The sequence below is a fragment of the Rhipicephalus microplus genome, unplaced genomic scaffold, assembly GCF_043290135.1.
Source record: "Rhipicephalus microplus isolate Deutch F79 unplaced genomic scaffold, USDA_Rmic scaffold_52, whole genome shotgun sequence".
Lineage (NCBI taxonomy): Eukaryota > Metazoa > Arthropoda > Arachnida > Ixodida > Ixodidae > Rhipicephalus > Rhipicephalus microplus.
This window is the reverse complement of record NW_027464625.1, coordinates 724,526-750,228: the sequence shown is the minus strand read 5'-3', so window position 1 is coordinate 750,228 and position 25,703 is coordinate 724,526. Positions and strand designations below refer to the sequence as shown.

The window sequence follows — 25,703 nt, the reverse complement described above, 5'->3', positions numbered from 1 at the left end:
GTATGACGGTTGTGAAATGAGGTCTAGCTTCATTGATGGATTGTGAAAAAATATCTTATGAAAAAATTGCAGTCGCGCCAGTTTCCTCCGTTTGTTTCAGCGAGTCTCGTCGTCACAGAGTTTTGCGACGACAGGCATTCTCACCCGAAGGAACATAGGCGGCTTTTCACTCGTTGCACATTATCTGTACGCTCCAGCTAGAGCTCCTTTCATCGCAATAAATTATAGCATCTCCCGCTGAAGGGGACAATTACGCGATGCGAATCTGCACGGGGGGGGGGGGGGGTGTGGCACACCACCTGAGATCACACCGCGACTCGTGTCGTTTCTGCTTGCGTATCTCCCAAAATAACGTTTGAGTATGTGCGAGCTGTTTGTTTCATGTCAGTACTTTGCGCGAACAACTAGAATCCGGCACGAAATTGGGCGCTCAGAAAGTGGGCGAAATAGAAATAATTCTGAAGGTGGCGACGGCGGTATAGCTGGCACAACGACGAATGGGAACATTTTCGTTTTCACTTCACGAGTGGGAATGTGCCTAAAGACGCTTAGCATTTGAAAGCCGCACCTGGGGCGCGAAGGCAAGCGCCGCTCTGCTCTCTCGGGCACCCGACACGTCCGCGACGCATCGCCGCAGAAGAGGCCATTTTCGTGTTAGAACCGTCCCGCGCTGCTTCCCACATAGCAATGTCTTCTTCTTCTTCTTCTTCTTCTTCTTTTGTATCGTTTCTGTAGGAGCGAGCAGCGGGAGCAAAAAGAACCGCCGCCGCGCCGCATGCAGTCAACCTTCCGCACACCACGTGATACCGGCGCTACGAGTGCTCCGACCCACGCTGCAGTAACGGCCCGAGCCACGGTGCGGCGCTAGGACCTTTAAGCCCGCGCCGCCGCCGCTGCCGCGATAAGCGCAGAGCCCGCAGGCACGGTGACCCCCTCGGTTCCTCTCCCCTCTGGCGCGCAAAATCAGGCCCGGCCTGACAGTCGCGCCAAGCGCTGCGCCGTCGTCGCCGGCAGCCGAAGAAACGCGCCTTTCTTGGGACGGCCCGCGCAGCAGTCGCACCGACTTTCTGTCCCATTCGTGCGGCATCCCGAAGATCGCTGAAGTTCTAATTTTATTCCCGTGTGATCCGTGTTGTGCCAACTCAGTGGTCGTGTTGCCGTGACTTGCTTCCTACACCAACTGGTCACCGTGCCCTTTAACATCGCTTTTCGCGAATTCAACGTCAAGGGATACACTGGGTGACCAGCGTGACGAGCCAGAGAGCAACGATCAAAAATACCCGCCAGAGCTGCCTTCGCAGCTACGGATAGGTGTGGATGTCGTGACTGCGTTATGTGAAGTGGTGTGTCGCGTAGCTGAGGCGCTCAAACTTACGCCGGAGTTTCGAACTACGTGCATTCGAGAATATCTCGGCTGAAGTTTAACCGGTATGCCTCCTGAGTAGCCGCTAAAGGACGACCCAGCTGGCACGCGCAGCGATAAAACATTGTGATGTCGCCGTGAGACTGGAGATTGCTCCGTGCGTGATAGTTCTCTCGTGACTGAGCGCGGTTCGTCACGTTGCTCTTTGGAATGTTGCTGCTGATTGTTCCTTGTGAATTCCGGTACTTCAGGAACTGCTGACTGCCACGGTAAGGCTGCGCCTTTTTATGAACCTCGCATTGTTAGCCCAAGTCAAGGTGCTGCTTTGTTTGTTATACATTCGCGTGCCTACTCGTCTCAAAGTTCACCTTTCTGCATTGGCTCTCCAACACCGCCAGTGCATTAAACAGGGGTTGGCACTTTTTTGCTGCATGAAGGCGACACAATGGAGGGCCACCCGGAAAATTATGGAGGTGTAAGGGGAAGGGGCACAGGCAAATCGTAAAAATTTGGCGAGTTGACACTAATTTGTAAAACTGGAATAGAAATCAGGTTTGTTATAAGTACGCCCGTCACGAAGTTGCAATAATACATAGGTTAGAGTAAAAATGCTATATCAGGTCAAGACTGCCTTGTAAACCTCCATATAGAAAGCGCCGAGGGAAATCAAGGGGGGGGGGGGGTCTTCATGCCGTGGCTGGGGCCACATAATCACACGCGGACCACCGGTGGCCGAGCCCTGTATTTTAATATCACAGGGTTAAGGTAGTACAGTAAAAATTACCGTGCTTCTTTCGGACACCATAAGCACTTATTTATAGCTTGCCATTTCGGCGTATGACAGTGATTCGCATGCGCAAACGGCACTTTTTTTTTCCTCGATCATTTGTCAACTCAAATAACAGAAGACTGCGTGCGAGTCTTTTAGATTACAACTACCTGTGTCGGGCCGTCACGTGTAAATAGGCTGCGGCGGCTACATTTCCGATGCAGGCGGAAATTGTGTAGGCCCGTGTATCAGATTTGGTTGCACGTTAAAGAACCCCAGGTGGTCAAAATTTCAGAAACCCTCCACTACGGCGTCTCTCATAATCATATGGTGATTTTGGGACGTTAAACCCTACATATCAATCAAATCAACGTTTAAATAGGGTCCCTAGAGGTTCGTTGTTCCTAGTAAGCCGATATGACCCAGTCTAGGGGACGGGCCGTCAATCGGGTGATACTTCGTTTTCGAAACTAGTCATAGTCGTGACCACAATACAACCGAACTTGTGATCTACATCCTGGCTTGGTTTAAGCTTAGCTATGTCAAGTTTTAAGCGAATCGATGAAGGAAAAAAAGAAAAACAATTCCCGTTGGCATCAAAGCCGCGCTTGTGGTCAATTTTTTTATGGGGTATATTGTTTTCTATTCAGCATGACGGGTCAGGTGTCGTTCCACAGTGACAGCTTATGATTGTCAGCTAGCTGACAAAAGAAACTTTGATAGCCCTTTTTTGTATTACTGCTCTGCTTTTAACTGTACCTAGCCCTTCATAGAGCACGGCTTTGTGCCCTGGGCGACTTACAAAAAATGTTTTGCAGGTAGCTTTGTAGAACGCTTAATCTGTATGTATCTGCTCATTAAAATATTTACAGCGTGGCGTACAATGGTCGAGATGCAAAACAAATCCTCCCATCTACGAAATCAACCTCTGATGTTCCGGCCGCGCGGAGTCCTGCTGCCTTCATATGATGTCGCCAAATAAAGGCAGCAGTGATGTGCCGAATGGTGTGCACTTCAGCACCGATTTATAAACAAGACCATAAAGATTCTAAAAATTTAAACAAACTGGATGTTGCGTATCTTGGCGCGCATGGTTCATACTTACGCATGCAATCCATACTTAACGTGTGTTGCTTTTCTGAGCATGAGCAGTAATTAAAAAGCAGGTGAACTTTCGGAGAAAAATGGAAAGAAAAATGGTAGGTGTAACCTTAAGAGACAAGAAGAGGGCAGAGTAGATTAGGGGACAAACTGGGGTTAAGGATATCATAGTTGAAATAAAGAAGAGGAAATGGACATGGGCCGGGCTTGTAGCGCGTAGACAGGATAACCGCTGGTCATTAAGGGTAACGAACCGGATTCCCAGAGAAGGGAAGCGGGTTAGGTGGAGACAGAAGGTTAGGTGGGTAGATGAGATTAAGAAGTTTGTGGGTATAAATTGGCAGCAGCAAGCACAGGACTGGGTCAACTGGCGGAACATGGAAGAGGCCTTTGTCCTGCAGTGGACGTAGTCAGGCTGATGATGATTGATGATGATGATGATGATAATGATGATGATGATGAACTTTCGGGGACATTTTACGGAGTGAGATAGGTACACCGTGTTCTACTGTTACCGCCGCACTGATGTTCTACGCTTCTGAGATGCGCTAGATTGATATCCACCCCAATGGTCAAGTTCTTATAAGTGCTCGACTGCTGGCCTGAAGGTCACGTTCTGGATGGAATCCTGGCCCCGGCGGACGTGTTTTCGATTACGACAGAATTGCTTATGCCCCGTGTAGTTAGATTTAGGTGCATGTTGAGTGATTTCAGGTGGTAATAATTTCCGGAATCGCCTGGAACTGCCTCACTCATACACATATATATCGTCGTTTTGCAACGTTATATCCCTTCATTATTATTCCTAGTTTGATTGATTGATATGTAGGGTTTAACGTCCCATGATTGTGAGACACGCGGTGATGGAGGGCTCCGGAAATTTCGACCTCCTGGGTTTGTTTAACGTGCACCCAAATCCGAGCGCACGGGCCTACCGCATTCTCACCTCCATCGAAAATGTAGCCGCTGCAACCGGGATTTGATCCCGCGACATGCGGTTCAGCAGCCGAGTACCTTAGCGACTAGACCACCGTGGCGGGGCAATCCTAATTCGATGCAAAGGCAAGAATGCGTAAACAAAACTGCAATGTCATGGCATACCTCTCGTGTTGCGCGTGCACAACAAGAGCTCGATGCCCCCTATTCAACATCAATAAATCAGTTGGCAGTGGCACACCCTGCTCTTTTTCGCGCGCATTATTCATTTACTGCCATCCAAGTCTACCACTATAGCGTGCGGGAGTGGAATATTTTTTCTGGCTACGCAATACGACTTCAGTTCCAAAGAGGGTGACAGGAAGTGTGCGCCCAGAAAACAATTCTTTGCGGCTTCATTCGATCCTATGACGCTGGAACACATAAAAGGCACTGCAGAGCTTGCTAGTTCGAGATTTGGGCGGCTGTTCAAACGGAATTATACTTGTATAGAGCGCCTAGCCGTTTTCCTTTGAAATAACCCTAAACCAGCGCTGTAATGATACTTAACAAAGTCATATGCTAACTTCTTGTGCTTTAATTCAAACATGCATGGGCGCTCGCGTCTAAAATGGAGTCTGCGGCACCAGTGGCACCAGTCAGGGAACACCTTGACTGGTGCCATAAGACTATGTTCGGTGAACCAAGTGAGTCTAGAATCAAGATTTAGTTAAGGACATGTTCACTGGGAGAACTCTACCTATCTATCGCAAATTATATTTCTAAAATAAATAAACAAGGCAAAAAAAGAAGGAACACCTCGTTGTTAGCCATGCATCATTATGATCATTTGCCACACTCTAGCATGATCTTTTTCATACCGATTTCGAAGGCGGATATTTGTTAAAGTTTACTTCAACATTTATTACGCGGCATCAGCAGAAGATAGTTTGTACGCTGCAGCGCCTTTTAAAGGAAAAACCTCGGGTGCTTTTGCCTGCAAGATAAGATGCGATGTAATTTATTTTAATTTTTTCAGAATTCCTACGAACAACATGATCCACAAAGGAGCGAAAAATTAATGCAATATAAAAATTTATTTATTTATTTATTACCCACAGCACCCTTTTAGGCATTATAGCAGGCTGGAGGGTACAGGAAAAGAACATGAAAATTGCCAGTTCACATAAGTCTGTGTAAAAAAAAAGAAAAAGAGAAGAAGTGAATTTAGCAAAAAAGTTTTAAAAATTGACAATAATGATGACAGCATTAAATAGGGTGAGGTTATAAAAGTGGCAAAAAGGGCAATGTGACTAAGAGTGCAACTAGATTAATGGTGAGGCATGTTATGAAGTTAACCTAAATAGGACAAATATTAATTAAAGGTGGAAAAGGAGTATAAGCTCGAAGTAACTGATAGAAATTGGCGCTCGACCTTGCTACTAACGGTAGGTGGCCTGGGGAGATGTTTGCCGAAATTACGATAATTCAAATGCATTCGTTCTAGATAAGCAAGGCTGAAGAGAATGCGTATGACTAATGTGCCGGAGTGCCAGTGCAGATAAGTACGGTGCTGGATCGAGCCCGAGCTTCCGATTAAGCAAAGAAAACAAGGAAACCACTTCAAGCGCCAATATTTGATCCGTAATCGCAGTGAAGTAACTGAATTCGATGTCCATAGTGAATGCTACGGAAGGCTGGTGGTCATATCAAAGGAAAAATAAATGGCAACAACCTTTAGACGGATTTTTTTTTCAAGTGCGTTTAAATATACGTCAATAAGACTTTCTTAATTGTAAATATACATTTACGATGCCGAAACCACAAATTTATACTTAGTTCGCACATTTGTTTGCTACGTTTCCTCATGGTGGATTGCATATTACGTTCTGCATATTACGTCACGTTTCATATGCAATAGCGTGCTTATGCCATAGTTCGTCGTGCAGTATGTTGGTTATGTTACTGCCGTTCTTCAAAACATATTGTGTTGCCACAGGACGCCAGATGAGAACATGTCTTTTCTCCCCGAAACACACACACACACACACACACACACACACACACACACGCGCACACACACACACACACACATACACACACACACACACACACACACACACACATATATATTTCTGGCTGAGACCTTTGCTACAAGACATCCTGACACGCGCGCAGAATACGCGAGCAACACATACGAGCAAGACATGACATGCACGCGACATATTTATGTATGTAGGTATTGAAGCGAACACTGACGATCAAACATTTTGTTCTCTCCAGCCAAATAAATCTTAGTGGATAGAGAAGGGAGCAAGGTTTAAATCACTTTGTCTTACACTTCATTCCCGCAGCACTTAGGAAGCGTAATTGGTTCAGGTCGTAAATCTTTCAGTGTGTCCCCCTTACCCCCTTCCCCAGTACAGGGTAGCCAGCCGGTCTGAGAACTGGCTAACCTCCCTGTCCTTCCTCATTTATTCCTCCTCCTCCTCCGGGTGAAACGGCTGGAAGTGCTGCCGAGAGGTCGAACGCACCAGATTTGAAGGCACACACGGTAAAAGCGAGAGTGGCCGCGATAGGACTCTGGAGTGTGGGATAATAACAGTGACCTCTTAATCACCCGTTACGCCAGCATATCGGGAATGGTGGCCCCAACGATGAGGTGCTTAATTAGACGCGCATCGCTGCCGAATGCCCCCGCGGGCCCTCTTCGTTCAGCCGCTCCGGTGGGCTTGCGTCCGGCCGCCAGCACGGCCTCGAATATGCCGAGAGATGGCACGCGTGTGCTCGACGCAGGTATTCCACGATTCAGCCCTCCACCGAGTCTGAACCGTTGTCGATGTTCTGTTTACATTTAAGACCTTGCGAGTACTCAGTCTATAACTAGTTCATCGCTTCTGAAGACTTTCCATTTGCAGCCCCCACGTTCAGAGTAGAAGGTTCATAAATTGTATGTACTCTATTTCAAGTTCCGCGGGATGAATTCACGTGAAATCGCATTTATTTCGCAAAAAAATGCTCGCAATTTCTAGTCGGCCTGTAAAAGACATTTAAGGGTCGTTAATACTTGTGTCGGTTTGATTGCTGTGATAATAACTATAATTCATGCCGACACAACGCCAACTAGTTCAATGTTTCGTGAAAGCAAGTGTTGCGTTCGTTTCAACTGGTATGGTGAGTTACTAAAAAAAAAACAGCGGATCCTTCTTTTTAGAAATCAATATAAGATGAAACTGAAACTTATCTTCGCCTATACGTAGCTGAGCGTTCATTTTGCTTTCTTATTCTACAAGGCTGAAGAAATGAATGCTACAGCAACAAATTGCAATTTCATACGAAGAACGGTATGCAGCTCCAAACCACGACATCCTCTATGAACTTATGACCGTCTCATCGACGCAACCCCTGTGGAGGCGTCTGAGTCTAAACATTGGCGCGTAGGGATTAGGGATGCCGCCAGGTGCCGCCAAGACTTACCCCAATATCTGACGTCGTGGAGCACTCGAGCGTGCGCTTTCATTTCATTGTTTTTCGAGTTTCTAACGCGTGGATCAAGCAATGAACAGATTAAGTGTCTCGAAGCAACATTCTCGCTGGCAGAAGCACCACGGTGGCTGGCTCCAGGGTCTCCACTACCAGATCTCCACCTCAGCGCGAGTGCCTTAACAAAAAAACTAAAAAAAAACGGGCACACGCACGTGCAGAAAGGTTGTTTGACGGCTGCAGCGATGGGGGTAAGTTGTAGCGCCATGGCGTGCTCTTCTTAGTGCTGTGGCGATTTAGACAGCTAAAAAATAATAAACAAGCAAAAGCAAATATGGCGACACGGGGAGCGGTGGCATGAACAGTTCGTAAGTTTATGGAGGAGGTTGTGCTCGAAACTAACAGTGCGAACCTTATGCCGAAAGCACGCGCGAAATGAGGATACACAGCACGAGTGTGGACAAACAACTGTCTCACCTCGTCGTTTAAATCACATGGCTCAAACAGAAAGACGCATGAAACGGATGCACAAGTATACACAGGACGAGCGTGAACAACTGTCACAATTCTCACATTGTCGTATGCGAGCAGCGTGCGCCTTCAGTAAAGGCGGCCGCGGCAGCGAGCGAAGTGACCTTCGTGCTATCCTGAATGATAAGTCCGATCTGATAAGCCCGCGCGCAGGCTGAGAGATGATGCCCCGCGGAGGCGCGCGCTCAAAGAAACGCTAGGGCCGCCCAACGCTTTAGGCAACGCCTCCTCTAGAAAGATGCCTGCCGCATGAGAAGAAAAAGAGCTGCCACACCCTTTCCTTCCTTCATTTTAAAATGTTCTCGGTCGCTAGCGTCACCTGTGGCGGACGGTGCAACAACGCAACACTTTGCATAGCCTCCGAAACAGTGGTGCACAGTTGCAGGTCTGGAACAACTCTCGACTGACGCGCCCCTATGGGCCGCAGATGAAAAACGCTTAGCTGGTATCAACGTTACTAGATTCTTCGTTGGCTGCGGCTGGTACCACCCGCCACCGTGATGATGGATGGATGGATGGATTGATATGGCTGTACCCTTTAGATCGGGCGGTGGCTAGCGCCCCCAAGTCGTAATACTTATTGAACAAAAAACTAGATTTTTTCCCCTTAAACAGTGAGGTTGAGGATTCGTACTTTGCAGTGAAGGGTTTAATTTTCACTCGTGCCTTGACTCTAGCCACCAATCAGATAACCTCCTTCTAGTTAAGTCTACCCGCTTAAAGTCTATTTGCCCTCCTTGTCCCTAAACCCCAGTGCTTTGAAAAACTCTACGCCATCATCCTGAACTTTAGGGTGAAGCCCTTTACAGAAGGTTATCAAGTGTTCGGCAGTTTTTTCTTCCTCTCCACACACACTGCATACCGTGTCTACCCCTTCGTATTTGGCCCGATATGTCTTGGTTCGCAATGTCTCGCCACGCGCCCAGTGGCAGCGATACAACAATAACTTGGTCGAGTCTTGGTTGATGGATGGATGGATGGATGGATGCTATGAGCGTCCCCTTTATAACGGGGTGGTGACAAGTATGCCACCAGGCTCGACAAAAAAAAATCTTTTTTCCTTTTTTTTATGTTGGCCTAATGCCTCTACTTCGATAAATTCTATCTTAATGGAAAAAAGGTAAATTTTCAGCTTAAGTTCTCTGCCATTTACGGCACACTGTCCATATTTTATTTTTCCAATATTTATTTTTGTCCTTTCTCTCTAATTTTCTGCCACCAATACTCTAACCGTCTCTTACTTATTTCAATCGCGGGTGTGTTCAGCTTTCCATTGTTGTCCCTAAAACCCAAGGCTTCCTGTAGGTTCGTGCCCAAACGTACACCTGGGTGGATATCTCCACATTCAATCAGAACATGTTCCGCCGTTTCCTTATCTTTCCCGCAGCATGTGCATCGTTCGCACATGATAGTGTCGGTCGCGAGCGCCACCGCGCGGAGCTTGTTTAAAACTGAAGGCAGGCCAACTCCGCTGGGAGCGCGAGCCATTCCTCAAGCATCTTTTTAGAGGAGGCGTTGCTTCAGCCAATGCGAGGCCGCTGCGCCATCTCGCTAGTGATGAAAACGCAAGGAAGTTGTGGAGCTCTGACGGTCGCCAACATTATATGTACATAAATGGCTTGCCATTAGCAGGCTTCACAACGTACGCCCCGTGGCATACTGGCTCGGGTCACACGCTGCAATGTGAGAGGTCCCCGATTTGACGCCCCGCTACGGAACCTTTCTTTCTCGGTTTTTTCTTCGCAATATCTTAGTACACAGTTTACTACGTCATATCCGTCATGGAAATACATCAGTGGAGCCGTGGTAGACCCTGACATAAAACAGTATATAAATACATTTTGGGGAAGTTGATTTCGTGATGTACATAATGATCATGAATTTCGAAAAACTAGATATAGTATAGTAAGTCCCTTTTCCGTGGTAAAATAAGCAAAAGCGATTTGCGTTTTTGTTGTCTAGTACTGCTGCTTGAATCGATGACATGCAGCGAGCCCAGGAACGCGAGATCTGTTTGTAGTTTATTCATAAGAACGCCTGGAGCTTTGCGCCCTGAAACTACGATATGATTATGAGCAACATCGTAGCGAAATGCCCCGGAAATTCAACCCGTCCAGATGGTCTTAAGCGCGCACTGATAACGCATAGTACACGGTTCTCTAGCAATTTGGCCCCGCCGCGGTGGTATAGTGGCTAAGGTACTCGGCTACTGACCCGCAGGTCGCGGGTTCGAATCCCGACTGCGGTGGCTGCATTTCCAATGGAGGCGGAAATGTTGTAGGCCCGTGTGCTCAGATTTGGGTGCAGGTTAAAGAACCCCAGGTGGTCGAAATTTCCGGAGCCCTCCACTACGGCATCTCTCATAATCATATGGTGGTTTTGGGACGTTAAACCCCACATATCAAATCAATCATCTCTAGCATTTTGGCTCCGTCAAAATGAAGCCGCAGTTTGAAGCCGCTGCTTTCGGGTAAGCAGTCGAGCATTGTAACTGCTTCACCACCGCGGCACTGCTTATAATTTCGATTTCGCCAGTGAAAAGAGTGAAACAGAGAGGGAGCAATAAAAAGATTGATCTAAATAAATTACCGTCGCTACCATGCAGTGACCGGGGACTTCAAGTACCAGCACTCGAAGGACGCACGACCCATCATCATTAGCCTCGTTCTGAACTTTCCTAGTCGTGTGGACTTTATTTGGGTTTTAGCCAGCACGCATTCGGTTACGTGCTGGTTACGCCTTTCGTGTAGCTTCCGAACATCATTGCTTTCCACGTGGGCTGCGCCGACGAGTTTCCTAAGTTGGTCGCGTGCTGGGGTCTTACCTGGATGTACCCCGGCGATCATTATGTCCAGACGTAAGAGTCCGCAAGCGTAGCCGTTATGTGCCGTGTCTACCCATACTTACCTACAAGGTAGCAGGCCGAGACGCTCGTTTGGGTTAGCTCAACTGTAGTAACTTATCGATACAGCGATCTATTGGAGATCACCGTGCACTAGCGAGGTTGATAGACGTATGTCGCAAACTTTAGCTATTATTGAACGAAGGTAAAGGAACTTCAGGGTTCGTTCTTGTTTAAGGAGCGAAGCTCGTTAGGCCACGCTCCGCCGTCACCGTCGAAGCTCCTTGCGCAGGGCAAGCGCGCCGAGCAAAACAACAGGTGCGCGCCCGCTGTGCGGCGCAGCGGGAGCGCAGGGAGCACACTCACTTGCTCAGTCGCTATCGCCACCGAACGCAGCAAGCGCCCTCCCCACTTTACCGCCTTTATGAGAGCGAGCAGCGAGATCAAGCGCTTTGCGTCCCTTTTCCAAGAAGCTCCACTCATCGGTTGTATTCGTACACAGAAGAACTGCTGTTTGTTTTTGTTTGACACAGCCTTAACAACAACCGGTTGACAAAGAAGCCAAGTAGGGCGTAGGGGGCGTTATGTATGCTCCTTCACGTGTATTGATATGAATGTGTAGAAAGTAAGGGGAACGAAAAGAGAGCTTGGCGCCGGCAGGCACCGAACACACAACCTTCTGATTTTAGCGTCCAATGCTCTCACCAATTGGAATGCGGTGACGGTCGTCCACTAAGTTACGTATTTTTGTGCATGCTAAGCTGACGTTGTCAGTCTGCGCCGCTCGTAGCCATGACAACGAGTGTTGAGCACTCTTGTCTTTTTTATAGTTTTCGCTAGCTGGCTATCTTTTTTTTTTATGCTGCTGAGCATTATTGTCGACCCAAGGGGCATGTACGCTTTGGTAACAGCTATGATCTCAGACTATTCTTTGTAAACGGACATTCTAAAAATGAAGCTAATTTTCTGACTTTACAAAAATAAATAAAATAAATTAAACAGTTCAAAGTACTGTAAACCGTCCATGGAAATGCCACAAGGTTTGTATTTTGGCCGGCGTGAACAAACCTGAGAAATTAAAAAAAAATAAACACCTTTAAGAAGGATCTTTCACTGCTTAGTATAAGAAAGCTTCAAAAGCGCAATTTTTTTTTCTTTTTGCAAACTGTGTGACGATCCACTTTTCCATTTCATATATGGACTAGTCATAACCTTATTGGAAGTCTATGTTACTTTCTGTCTAGATTTAAATACCGTATTTTATGTCTATATTTTTCTTAAAGCATGTTGAAGTACAGTAGAAATGCAAGTTCTAATGCTTAAGCAAACACCACGATAACGAAAACAAAGCGCCTGGAAAAATGAGGAGTAGTTACGACTGGAATTTTTTTTTCTAAAGGTAGCATAGCCATAGATTATGATTACAAGTTGAGTCATCTCACTTAATTCAAACCATAATTATTCAATAAATAATTCGAAATCATTCTGAAGACTGCAGTGCAATGCCGGTATTGAGTTGGGAATATATGTTTGTACCATGGATAAGGCAGATCGAACCCTGTTGTACCTCTCTGTATTCTCTTACCTTTTTTGTTTTCGCTAGTCGCAATTGAACTGAAACCGCCTACGACTTCGAGTTTACGCTTTCTGCGCCTGAAAAATAAAAAAAAGAATATGATAGAAAAATATAAGTAGACGTCATGATGAAGAAAGTGATTTTATTAGCCTGTTGCGCATTCATTTGAAAATTGTGCGACGAATTTTCTTCGTGCAGTAAAAAAATTATGAAAATGCCATTTTCTCAAAGAACAGACATTTTCCAAGTAAGTCAATTTAATATCATACATCATGCAGGGTGGTCGGCGAGTGCTGTGCATACATTTAAGTAACTCGTAAGGGGGCTTCGGAGTCAGTAATTTTGTATTGCATTTTTCTCCAGCCCAATACTCTAATGAAACCTCTCCGCGTGGTGGCGTTAAGCCTGCTTCGTGACGTTCTTATGTGTACACGGCTTATCAGAGATTCCCGCCGGCGTGGATTCTCTCCGGCGGGAAAACAAAACCGTGAAGTCTTAAAGAACGCACGCAGCAACATCTCATTCCCCCAGTGACATATGTCTCCACAAAGTCGTCTAGTCCCTGCGATCGCTCTGAGCAGTGGATGTGTAAATATTAATTAGTTCACCTCTGTAAGTGGTTGTATTTTTCGTTCTCGCTTAGTAACGGAGCTAGTTATAAAGCGAAGCTTTCCCGAGTGCATGCTGTTCAGAAAGAAGAGAAGCACCACCTCCGCCATTTCTGCAGCATCTGGTATAAAAAATGAATTACTTATGCGGCTCCTCCTCGCTCCGGAGTTATAATGCGCCGCTCTTTTGGTACTAGAGAGAACATATCTTGATCACGCTCGCGCTCGATTACTTATTAAAGTCGGACATCCTTGAAGATACGGTGTAACTGTTGTAGGCGCGCGTTTTGCGTGTGGCGCCGTGACATATTCCAAAGAAAACAAAAAGCAATCACTATTAGAACGAGTAGACCGTCCTCGTGTAACTTTATAAAGGATTGAACAAAGTTAAACATGTAGGTTTTTGATAGCAGGTCGTGTTGGTGACTACTTGAGTGCGCAGCTTGTTGCTGAAGCATAAGAAATGGTAAAATTGTGTGATGGCATGCTTAATTCGACGAGGTTCTGGTGGAGTCCAGAGAAAAAAAAAACGCACACGCAAACGGTAAGAGCGTGTAATAGAAGTGGAGTTAATTTAAATTTAGTCAAATTGAATTAGAATACCGCTCATGCGTGAACAACTGCGCCGCAGCGTATCAGTTGTGGATAAAGTTTTATCTTGCGTGCCACATTTGTTGTGGCACTGTCTTATTTTACAACTTTATCTAAGTTGTTTCAGATGAAATAACATCAGAGTGCTTACTTTTTAGCCACCGGACTAATTTGTCATACTTTCGTTAAAACAATCATGTACCTCGTAGCAGTACTGAATTCGCATGCCAGCTCATATAGCTAACTGGTAAAATGCACCAAAACAAAACAAAAGAATCGAACAAAGGAAACAACAAAACAAAATGTGAACGGGAACACTGCCTCCAGTTTTAGTCTGCTTTTTGTTCTCAGTCTGCGTTCGAATATTTGCACTAAAGTTTTTGAGTCAGCATAATAGACAAAACTGCCTAATGCTAGTCGATCCTGTTGATATGGCAACCATTTGAGGAAATACTTCACTACTGCATGTAAATGACGATGGTGATGACCAGTCTCCTTGTCTATGCTATGCATTCCTGAAGAATATGTTAGCTGATATCATCAGGCACGCAGAGTGAATACACCACTGAAGTAAATCCACAAATTCTTCTGCGTGTAATGAAAGATCGAGTTTTAGTGCCTCTATATATTTGAACTATAGATAAAGCGCTTCGCAAGTTGCTATAGCTGTCATCAGCGATAGATTAAAGTAACAGTGTTTATTATTAGTGTTGCACACCTCCGCTAGTGTATCAAGCGAAAAACCTGTAATTCTTAAACAAAAACCGGTCATGCCGGACCATACATTTAAACAGGTTTGTCATTGATCTTTGTGCAAGATGTGATGCCTAATTATTCGACAATGGAGCAATGTAGCGTATATGATTTGAAGCGGGGCTTTACCACTTCAAAGGACATAAAGTTCATTGATTTTTTTATGCGACGCGTCAGTGTCTTTTGCAAAGCTTATTTATTCTCTGAACAGCTTGTGTCTTAGCGCTTGCTCTCTCTATAATGTTACTTTTATTATTCTTTCTTTAATAGAATATACAGCACCGTGATTGCTGAGGTACTTGCCTGTAAATTTTTTTAAATTTAATGAGCAAGCATAGAATGTGCGTGCGTGTGTGTGTGTGTGTGTGTGTGTGTGTGTGTGTGTGTGTGTCAGCCAAATCACTGCTTTCTTTTTGTTACGCTAGCTTTTATTTTGACGTTTCTTTGTTTTGTAAAGACTCATCTTACTCGAGGAAAAGCGCAAAAACAAAGCCGACCAAAAATATTTAAACTTTACAGGTAAGTGTTTGTCTTCCATTGATTGCGATTTGGTTTGATAGGTGAGTTTGGTTTTTGCGTTCTTGCTCTGAACTAACCAATTAGGCAACACACAACTTCCTATAGAATAAAAAAAAGGAAATATTGTAGCGCGTATAGGCTTACTGCAAAAAACATAACGCAGACTGGCGCGGATCAGGATCGCACTGATTACGCCGTCCATAGAAATTACAGCTACGAAGTCGTAGCTCACAATATATTCCAATCAAGAATGTCAAGGTTTGCTTATATTATGGCTAGCAACTGCCATCGTTGCATACGCAAACATCCTGCTTGAAATTAATATATGTATATATATATATGATTATGCTTGTTGCTACGATCAGAATTAGTATCTGGGTTATGCATATTCTAATATTCTACAAACAGATATACAAGGTAAACTGAAATTGCTTATGTGCTAACCATAATGCAATATGATGAGAAGCGTAATGTAATGGAAAGGAAAGAAGAAAACAAGCCATAACCAACTAGGGTTAACCAGAAAGGCGTCTGTATGGCTGCCCTTCATGGGGGGATGGGGAAATGAGAATAGAAAGTGGAAAGACAAGCGGGGAAGCTTCGAGTGATATATATATATATATATATATATATATATATATATATATATATATATATATATATATATATATATATATATATATATATATATATATATATGTGTGTGTGTGTGTGTGTGTGTGTGTGTGTGTGTGTGTGTGTGTGTGTGTGTGTGTAACCCAGACAACTGCGCGTGCGTTTGTTGGCCTCTGCATGGGCCATTTCTGGCTACTTTCTTGTCTGATAACTACAGAAAAAATGCGAAACTATATTATAGTTCACAAATGTGGATGCGTTATGATTTCGCAAGTGCCGGGCCTTGCGCTATTTGCGAGCAACGAAGGGACTGCGGCTCCACGTCGTTACAGGGGCTGCGTGGCGTGATAACGGTTTCTGGGGGGCGCCGAAAATATTTGGCGTTTCAACGCCTCACTCGTGAGAAGAGATTTAAAGCTTCACCGAATATGTTGAAGCCCAACGATCAACATCCCTCGCTTAGAACGCTTCATCCTGGCGAAGCTTCCAATTTCCTTTTCTGTGCTGTACGTGGTTGGTGTGGTCGTTGCCCAGCCAGAACCTGTGCTCGAGTGTCACGGTAAGTATGGGCACCTGGCAAGTCATGTCATCGTTAAGGCTCTCTATACAGCGACCTCTATTCTGCGGTTCAGGGCAGCACGAAGAGGAGCTTGTCGTTTGCGATGGCGAGCGCCGCCCGCGAGAGAGTTCTTTCTCGTGCCCGAATTAGAAGGGAAGTCTCCCCATCTGCCGCGGCTTCTGTGGTACCCGTTTTCGACGGTAGCCCGTACAAGAGAGCTTCAAAGTAGACGAAATTCTTTTTGTGGCGCCCTCACACTTGCAAAGACTCGAACAGCAGGTTGTGCTCCGAAATAGAGGAACCGCGGAGGGCGCGATATGGAGACACCGGCTCCCTTGTTCTCGCTCCCGCTGTCTGAGTTGCTTAAAGAAGCACTCGACTATCGGGGCCCCTGAGGGGGAACAACCTGGCTGTAGTGATGCTACTGAAAGGTGCCACAGGCTATTCTAAGAACCCTAGGCTATTTAGCTTGCCCTCCGTGCTGCTCTAAATCACCAAGACGGAAACGCCTTCACTGTCGAGAAGATATCGGGACTATGGGACTGCTCATCTCAGGTCGAAAGGCAATAAAAGCGTTGCTGCGATTTCGTAAAGATACCGGTCTGGTTCAGGGTATGTGTTATGAGACGCGAAGCTCGTATCTGTTATCATAAGCGGAATTCAAAAGTTTTGCTCACTAATGTTATACGCGGTTTCAAAGTGGTGAGGTCTTTGAAACGGTGGTCACCGCAGTCGGCGAAAACAAACTTTTTAAATGAAATGGGGGAGGTACTGAATTTGAACTTTACTAAAAAATTGCACAAGAATAATAGAATGCAGTTTCTAGACATCTCCTTAACGTTTCAGAAGTACCACGAATACAGGCAGTTTTCTCCTAGATATTCAAAACCATTGTTAATTATTTTTTATTGAAACACTCGAAGGTTGTAAAGAACGAAATATCCATAGCTTTTCATAAGTCTGCCCTCATGAAGTCTCGTGTGAGCACAATATGGGTGATGGCTTAAACGCACAAGTTAAGCGCTATAAATACGAAGCATTTCTTAGCGGACTGCGGGCACTCTGAGCGTTTTTATTTATGTATCAAGCCGCCCCCGTCTGGGTGCTCTGGTGATGGCCTCCGTAAGTTGGGGTAGACCAAAATTATTATGGGAGGGTTAAAGGTTTGACAAATATGTCTGGCGGGTCATGACAGAAAACACCTAAAAAATTAGACTACTCTAAAGCTTCGCCTTTAGGAGTTGAACGCAATAGCGACATCCTCTTTCTAGTGCCTATACTTCACACACTTACAAGTGTATGAAAGCTTTTGCTAAGGGTATAGGCGCAGTAGCATATGTGCCTTTTGTAGTGGGGTATCGGCTTTCAACCACGGAGCCATTATAATAGTCACGTATTCTTACGCCCGTTCGCAATAGATGCTTGTGCCACACATTATTACTGCATTATTTCATGTGGTATTTTGAAGCGTGTATACAGGACGTGTGTGCTTGAAGCATGAAAGATACTTTCACTGCATTTTCAAGCAGAGGAAGTTCTCTTCACTCTTTTCACAAACAGAGGCGTGGCCGTGTGGTAGAACATCCACTTGCCACGCAAACGACCCGGGTTCGTCCGCCACTTGGACCCTGCTTTGCTCCCTCCTCACTCTGGTCCGGGGTTTTTTTGTATCATTTATTTATTTTATTTGCATTGTTGTCTATTTTTCGGTCACGTATAAAATGATAACGTTTCGCTGACAACCAACGGTGCCGATGCTGACACTGATGCCAATGCCGGAATTTCTGCGGAACGAGCTCTTTTTCGCTGTCGCGTCGAAATCATGTCGCGTACGTCGTCAAAAAAAATGTTTCTCCAGTCCCGGAGGGCAACATAACAGTTAACCACGGAGCGTGGTATTCAGGTGTGAGCTACAGGTGATTGGCAGTTCATATCTACCCAGGAGTGTGAGAACAAAGATTGACAATTTATATGTGAGAGCGTTGAGAAAAAAAAAATAACTTACATTGGCAGCGTTGACCCGACGAATGCGAAGAATAAATATCGGGGCCCCAGCATGAATCGAAGCCAAGAATTTTCCGTGGCAGAAACGTATTCTATCACAAAGCCACGACAGGTAACAAAACTGCTTTACAAGAAAGAACCTATGCAAGCGTAATGTTGGTGAAAAATCACTTGTGGTTGTAGTCCTATAGCTATTGTTATAAATAATAAATATATATTCCTGTCATACTGGCGTCATGCCGGGTTAAATTCAATTGTATATTTAGTCAACAATCCCTGACATTGTCTACGTTGCACTAACCAGCACTACCATCCTCGCGAGCACAAGTGATACATGTCAGCTTACCGCTTCTGATACGTACTGGTAACGCCTATGTTGATGTTGGCATCGTTACGCAAAAAAAAACAATTGCCTAATACATATACCACTGTTCAACATGTCTCTGCATACAACAGTTGTACATATCTTAAGCATAATTTTGTAACGTATCGCTCGATAAAAAGATTACATCACCGTCACGTTACCTCCGCATGTTTCGTAACATCGATTCCCATCATACGTGGGATCTGCCGATTTTTTTTTAGATGTGGGTTATTCTCGTGTTGCATTGGCAACTGTCGCTGAACGTTTAAAATGACCATGACGCCCGATTTTTCGATCATGATATGTGTTATGTAGGTTAATCCTTGTGCGCTCACAAATATTGTGGAGAAACTTTAGCGCTTTTGGTGGAATATTTAATTTTTAATTAAATGTTTTTATAAAAGCGTGAGCGAACTGAATGGCGCAAATATTGGCACACTAGCAAGCCGTAACGTAACAAGGAACTAGCTAAGCGAGCGTCTGCATTCTGGTGAACAATGTTGTTCCGTGGTCCGCTACCAGTGCAATACGAATAATTTAGGTTTATTCAGCTTGAAACTGGAATTGAGTGATCAGCAGTCGTGAAACTTCTATAGAAGAAAATAGTTCCACCTTATCAGCACATGACGTCACACGGGTCTTGGCAACATGATGGTCGCCGGTGGTGGGCGGAATTTTCGGGCGAGGGCTTGTAGGGCTTGTTTTGCACCGAAATATTTTTATGGCGACTTTTTAAATATGTAAAGACATCATAGACCCTCTACTTCTAGGCTGAAAATCACAGATTGTTACGGGTGACCCTGTCATCACCTTTTAAAGAAGTTCGCTACGTTAAGTACGAGATTGCAGAAAGAGATAAAAAGAAACGTGTCGTAGCTGTGCTGTACATTTATTGCGCATCTCACAGCCTATAAATGTAGGAAGTAGATAAGACGTTGATGTTATTTTTACAGCGGCCAATAAGCTAGCTAAGGCTCGCATGTGCCACTCTGCAGAGAAAAAGTGATCGAGTAAAGTACAAGTGGTCTCATACTTGCTTCGTAAAACGCGACAAATTTACGGATTGCCGTAAAAGTGTGGTGTAGACGGTCTCTTTCAGCTATACAGCCAATTCTACGCAGGACAGACGGGCTGCTGCAATAACCAGAAATTATTGGAACATACAAACGGATGATTATTGAAACATAAGTCAGAGACTATAGAAACATACACATAACGAGAAATTATTAAAACCGGAAGGTCGCTTTGTAATCTAATTTTACATTGCGTAGAAGAAGGCCCAAATTTGATGAATGCGCTGTTTTGTTACGGTATAGGAATGAAACAAAGAAGGCGTCTGTTTATTCAGACACGACATATCGATAACTGTGGCAGGGCATGCATCAGCCATCTATTCATTCGTTTGCATGGGCATAAAATAAAATCCCTTAACAATTATCTTTCTCGCCCCACCGTCTAGTGGCTAAGGTACTCGGCTGCTGACCCGCAGGTCGCGGGAATAATCCCGGCTGCGGCGGCTGCATTTCCGATGGAGGTGGAAATGTTGTAGACCATGTGTTCAGATTTGGGTGCGTATTAAAAGAACCCCAGGTGGTCGTAATATCCGGAACCCTCCACTATGGCGTCTCTCATAATCACATGGTAGTTTTGGGACGTTAAACCCCACATATCAATCATTTATCAATCATGTTTCTCGTCGACCCTCACGCGTGAAGGATTGATCACATGCGCCTATTCCATGCGCATGCGCAGATAAGTTTTCGTGCCTTCTTTCTTTTCCTCCGTTGTGTGCGCCTTCTGTTGTTAGTCGGAATTTGTGGCGTCGTAAATTCTTTCTCGTGCCCGTGTTTTCACGCCCTGTCTATTTAAAATGTACGTGCGCGCTCTGTGCGATGCAGTGTGGCCTCATTTCTTTAGCTATGTGTGACCGGAGGCATAGCAGACGTTCCTTTCGTAAAGGTGGGTGTAAGGAGGCGTTATTACGTCACTAACAGTAATATTAACATCGGTTTCCAATATTCCTTTACGATTTTGTAAATGATTAGACAAGCACTATAACTTTTTCCAGAACATTCAAAATTTACATTTTTTTAAAGATTTAGCTGTTATTTTCCTCCGCGCATCGTTTCTCTTCATTAACATTAGGTCCTCGTGAAACAAACATAGAAACAAGCAAACAAACAAACTTGCTCCGTCTACATTTTCAAGCGGCGTTTGCGAAACTAATTCTTACACCGTGGTTTTCGTAACGAGAGCATTAATCCCAGTGCATGCCTTGGTGACAAATAAGACATATTCAGACATGACATGTCAGACTCCTGACAGTTTTTTGAAGAACAGCGTGGCCAGGTTCAGAACACATTACAAAACTACCTATATGCACTATAATCAATAAAGAAAAACACTGATCTTATACGCATAAAACACGGCACCGCAGCAAAAGCAAGGCAATCGAAATTTCGCCCGATCAAGATGGTGATTACAATTCCGTCAACGGCATACAGTGAACCGTCGTATTGCGCCATTGGCTCACTCTTGAAACGCGCAGTAAGCGGAAGAAATTTCGCGCCCTCATCATAAAAAACGAGAGAGCGCGGAGCAGCGCGAGATTGTGTTCTCACTTCGCGGCACTCGAGGTTGAAATTGCCGCGTACGCATTCGCGGGCCGCGCAATGGGCTGATATGGGTAAACCGAAACGCGCGTTGAATAACACCGAAAGGCTCTTAAAGCGCGTTGCAATCGCGCGATTCTTCTGGGCGCCCGTGAAACGTGCCGGAACGACAACCTGCGCAGCCATCAAGTGGTGGGGAGGGAACGGGGGGCTACATAACGGCTTCGGGATACACGGCACCTCGTGGCCACTTCCGCGCACATTGCCCCACGCCGCGAGCTTCAATCCTGCCCCATCCGGGCACTATTCCCGGAAGGATCCGCACCTTTTCATCGTGATTCAATGGCAGTATATTAAGGTGCTCACTTCTTTCGCCCAGGCGCAGTGAAGAACCCAGTCTCGTCGAGAGGTTCGCGCCGCAATGGGCTGACTGTAGCAGCATGCGACAGCAGAGGGCGTCTCGCATTTGGTGCGGTGGGTGTTATATGTGCGCCTTTAATTCGCGCCCATTGATAAGCGCATGCGCAGTGTCATGGTCTCGCCCCGTTCACCGGCCGTCGCCGGAGCTGAATGGACGCGTTGCCCGCTAATTAAGGCACATAATGGAGATGTGCTCGAAGCGGTCGGACTTGCCTTCATTAATAGTGTCGTTCATACTCTCGTTGAATTACCATCGGCCTTCCAGCTGTGCGTCTGCTTGTGCTTCACTCTAAAGCGGGTATTCAAGGAGACAGACTCCCCGATAACGATGGTTGAGTCCCCGATGACACATGAATGCTTGCAGGGAGACGACTATCGACTAAAGCTTCTTCAAAGAAGATGTGATATCTGTGGTGCAGCCACTTGGTGGCAATTTGTGCGACTCACTATATCTTGCGTGTGAAAAAGTGCATATCAGGTGGCTTTGACATTGCTATTTTCTTTTTCTCTTTATAGTTGTGTGTACTGTGAAAAGTAGTGCAGAATCTTGTCTCCAAGATATATATATATATATATATATATATATATATATATATATATATATATATATATATATATATATATATAAACATAGGCACACACAGCAATGCTAATTCCGCAGCCCTTTAAGCCAGCATGCAGGGAAGTCAATTATCGTTGGCGTAACCTGGAAGGGGGGATACACACGTACAAATAGATGCACGAAAAAGTAAAAACTATAGTCCAAACATGTTCGTCTGTACCCGCTTCCCTCTACCCCTTGCTAAAGTAAAAGAGAAAAGTGAAACTCGTGGTTCAGCATGGGATTACGAGCAGCAGCCTTTACTGCCAGCTTCAAGGAACATCTTGAAGACCTTGTCATACTGGCGGGCACTGCAAATTAGATCCCGCTGCACTGCTTCCGAAAATCCTTCGCGTGAGGCGCTAGCCGTTAGGCCGTTCAAGTGACGTGGGAGTGGCCATAGGCGTTTCTCCAACAGCTCGGTCAGCAGTAGTTCCGCGCGCCTTGACGAAGAATCTGAGACTGAGAATCTGAGAAGTACAAGACTTAGCGTGGGCGTGAAGCCTTCAAGTTCTACTGCGTAGAAGTCACGCGTTAGATCAGTAGTGTGGTCGGATATTTGCCCAATGTTTTGTGGTGCTTATGCGAAGGAGCTTCCGGGAAATTGGGCTCTTTCTAATTTTTGGCCGATTTCTAGAGCTATAACGTGTATAGAAATACAGAAGCGGTATATATGTGACACGTGTGGTTAGAAGAGAAAAGAAAATGGAGGAAGAGGAAAGGCAAAATGTTAGCCAGTATGGAAAAAATAACTGCTATGCTACACTGCACTGGGACATACAATGAAGTGGAAGACGGGAGTCGTCAGAATGCACAGTTGTGAGTTTGAGATTAAGAGAAATGAGAAAGGAAAGATACGGTAAGCACGTTGCAAATACACACTACACAGATAGAGTTAAAAAAATAGGTAAACATAGTGCGCCGAGACCGGAGACGCCCCACTTCTCATCTCTGCGAAGCGAAGCTGGGCCTTCGTTTACCGATGGTTGTTGACAGGTTCCATATTGTACTTCTCCGGCGATGCCGTGGGCGCTGACAGATATTGATTCCATCTGATTTCTCCTCGTGACGAAGCAGTCGACACGTGACAGCTATGAAATGGTGTTTTCTTCGTAGGAACTCTCGGCTGTGAAATGGTACGTTCATCAATTAGAGCGACTCGTTTCCTAGAATCTGATTGGTTAACTTGAGATCGTACTGGGAAAGGAACTGCCTCGGCTCATCGCAAAGCGATATTGAAGGAAATTGCGCAAACTTGTCGATGTCATCTTCATTAAAATGTTTGACTTGTACAGCCTGTATTGACCTTCCCGGTGTTTACTTGGACAGCACAACGTGTCACAGTGGCAGTCGTTACTTAGAGTTTTCACTATAGCGCAATGCTCTCTGCATGGTGTCAGTTGGACCAAACCTAGTTTGCTAAAGACCTCGCGAAGCCTTGAATCCTGGTAAAAGGAAACATAAGTATAATGAACAGGCTTATCTTTTTAACAGCAGACCTGTTAAAGCCGAGCAAAACTTCTCTGTCGCACAAAAAATTGTCATATTCATCAACTGAGTCACGCTCTCTTCGTCTTCTTCTTCATCTATATCTTTACTTCGAGAACACGTGCCCCGATTTCTCGTGCACGGATGTTAAAACTTTGAGTGCAGAGAGACGCAGAGAGAACTGGTGATAGAGAAGCATAGAACTTCTAGGATATAAAACTTCTTCGCGAGACGAGGTTTGAACCTGTGTGCCCACGTTTCGAAGGCGACTGTGATAATGACTCGGCTATTCAGGCACGCTAGCAGAGCCTAGCATAACTTTGCATAGTGTAGCATAACAAGGGTTATGGGAAACGGAAGTCAAGGTGAGGAGGAGGGAAAAGAAAAAAGGAAAGATTAAAGCATTGAAAAAAAGAGAAAGAGGGAGATAGGTAGAAAAAGGAAAGAAGGAAAGAAAATAAAGCGACCAAGAGAGAGAAAGACAGAAAATTGAAGAGAGAGAAACATGAAGAGGGGGATAGAGATACACAAAAAAGGGGAAGAAAGAATGAGAAGGGGAAGATAGCAAAAGAGAGACAGACAGAGCGACCAAAAAAAAAGAAAGTATTAGAGAAAGAGAGAGAGTGAAATAATAAATAAACGTAAACAAAGACAGAAAAGTCATGCACAAGAAAGTAAAAGAAGGGAGAACACTAAAGGAATGAGGAATGGAGAAAGCGAGAATTTGCAAAATCTAGCGACACAGAAACAGCCATGCTTTTATCTTTTTACTATCTTGCTTTCTCCTACTTTTCCCCTTTATTTCCTACTTCCCTTTTTCTGACGCTGCACCGTGCTCCCTCATGAGCTGCAGAACTAAGCGTCATTCTAACAATAAAAAACTACTACTACCACTAGTGCCTAGGTGCCCATCAGCTTCGTTGTTTATTTAGCGTTGAGTTTTAGTGCAAGCTACGCTGACGTTATTTTCGCGTCGAGGTATGCGTGACAGAATTAGGGACGAAAATAAATGCACGTAGTCATACAGGTGGCTGTGAGCTAACGCACACCCGAATGGAATGATTGGTTGATTGATATGTGGGGTTTAATGTCCCAAACTCACCATATGATCTCGAGAGACGCCGTATTGGATGACTCCGGAAATTTCGACCACCTGGGGTTTTTTAACGTGCACCCAAATCTGAGCACACGGGCCTACAACATTTCCGCCTCCATAGGAAATGCAGCCGCTACAGCCGGGATTCGATCCCGAGACCTGCGGGTCAGCAGCCGAGTACTTCAGCCACTAGACCACCTCGGTGGGGCGAAAGGAATAGGATTAATTGTGTGTATGATACATATATTTTCTGACGAAAGCCGATACACACGCCGAAACGTTAGTAAAACTTGTATTTCACAAGTTTCTCGACGTTTTTCACAACCGTCGTCTCTGGATTTCTGGGGCTTCGTGCTTAGGGGCATTATGTAGTAAGCGGAATAGGCAAAACATGACAAAGTAGTTTCCGAGGTATTTACAACGGGAAAATAAAAATAAATGCCAAAGAAGATGGCCCTGCTGCAGAAACTTCCTTCAAATGATAACTGAAAGTTGACAAACTATGCCTGCCGTATTTGCAAGATTGTAGATCGACCCATTTTATCTAAGCTTCAAATTGAAAGTTTGGGGTGAGGGGACGTCTTACAATCGAAACAAACCAGAAATCGGGCACGAGTGGTATGGTTGCATCATTAGGTTTACGTTCTGTCTCTAGCCGTAACTAATAGCGCATGTTCTCTCGTATATACCGTGCCCTCCACAACTGTTTAAAGAAAGATTAAAAAAAAAAACGATTCCCGCATATTTGCCGCGAAGCTAGCACACTAGCCTGCTTGCACACCTTTTATGCTCGACGGTGAAGCCACATTTACACTCAGAATTGTGTTTTTTGTGTTTTTTTTTCAGTGACATCATAAACAATTTTTCTTTATGAAATGCGCTCACGCTTTCCC

The 25,703-nt window shown here is 45.0% G+C and overlaps 1 protein-coding gene across 1 annotated transcript in view; it reads left to right on the top strand.

Annotated features, from left to right (window-relative positions):
• The first annotated feature begins 864 nt into the window (after positions 1 to 864).
• Positions 865 to 25,703, top strand: part of LOC119187261 (cell adhesion molecule DSCAM) — a 168,105-nt gene continuing 143,266 nt past the window's right edge. Inside the window, exon 1 of the mRNA XM_037435451.2 lies at positions 865 to 1,632. The gene's annotated coding sequence lies outside the window, so the exon portion shown is untranslated. The remainder of the gene's footprint in view (positions 1,633 to 25,703) is intronic.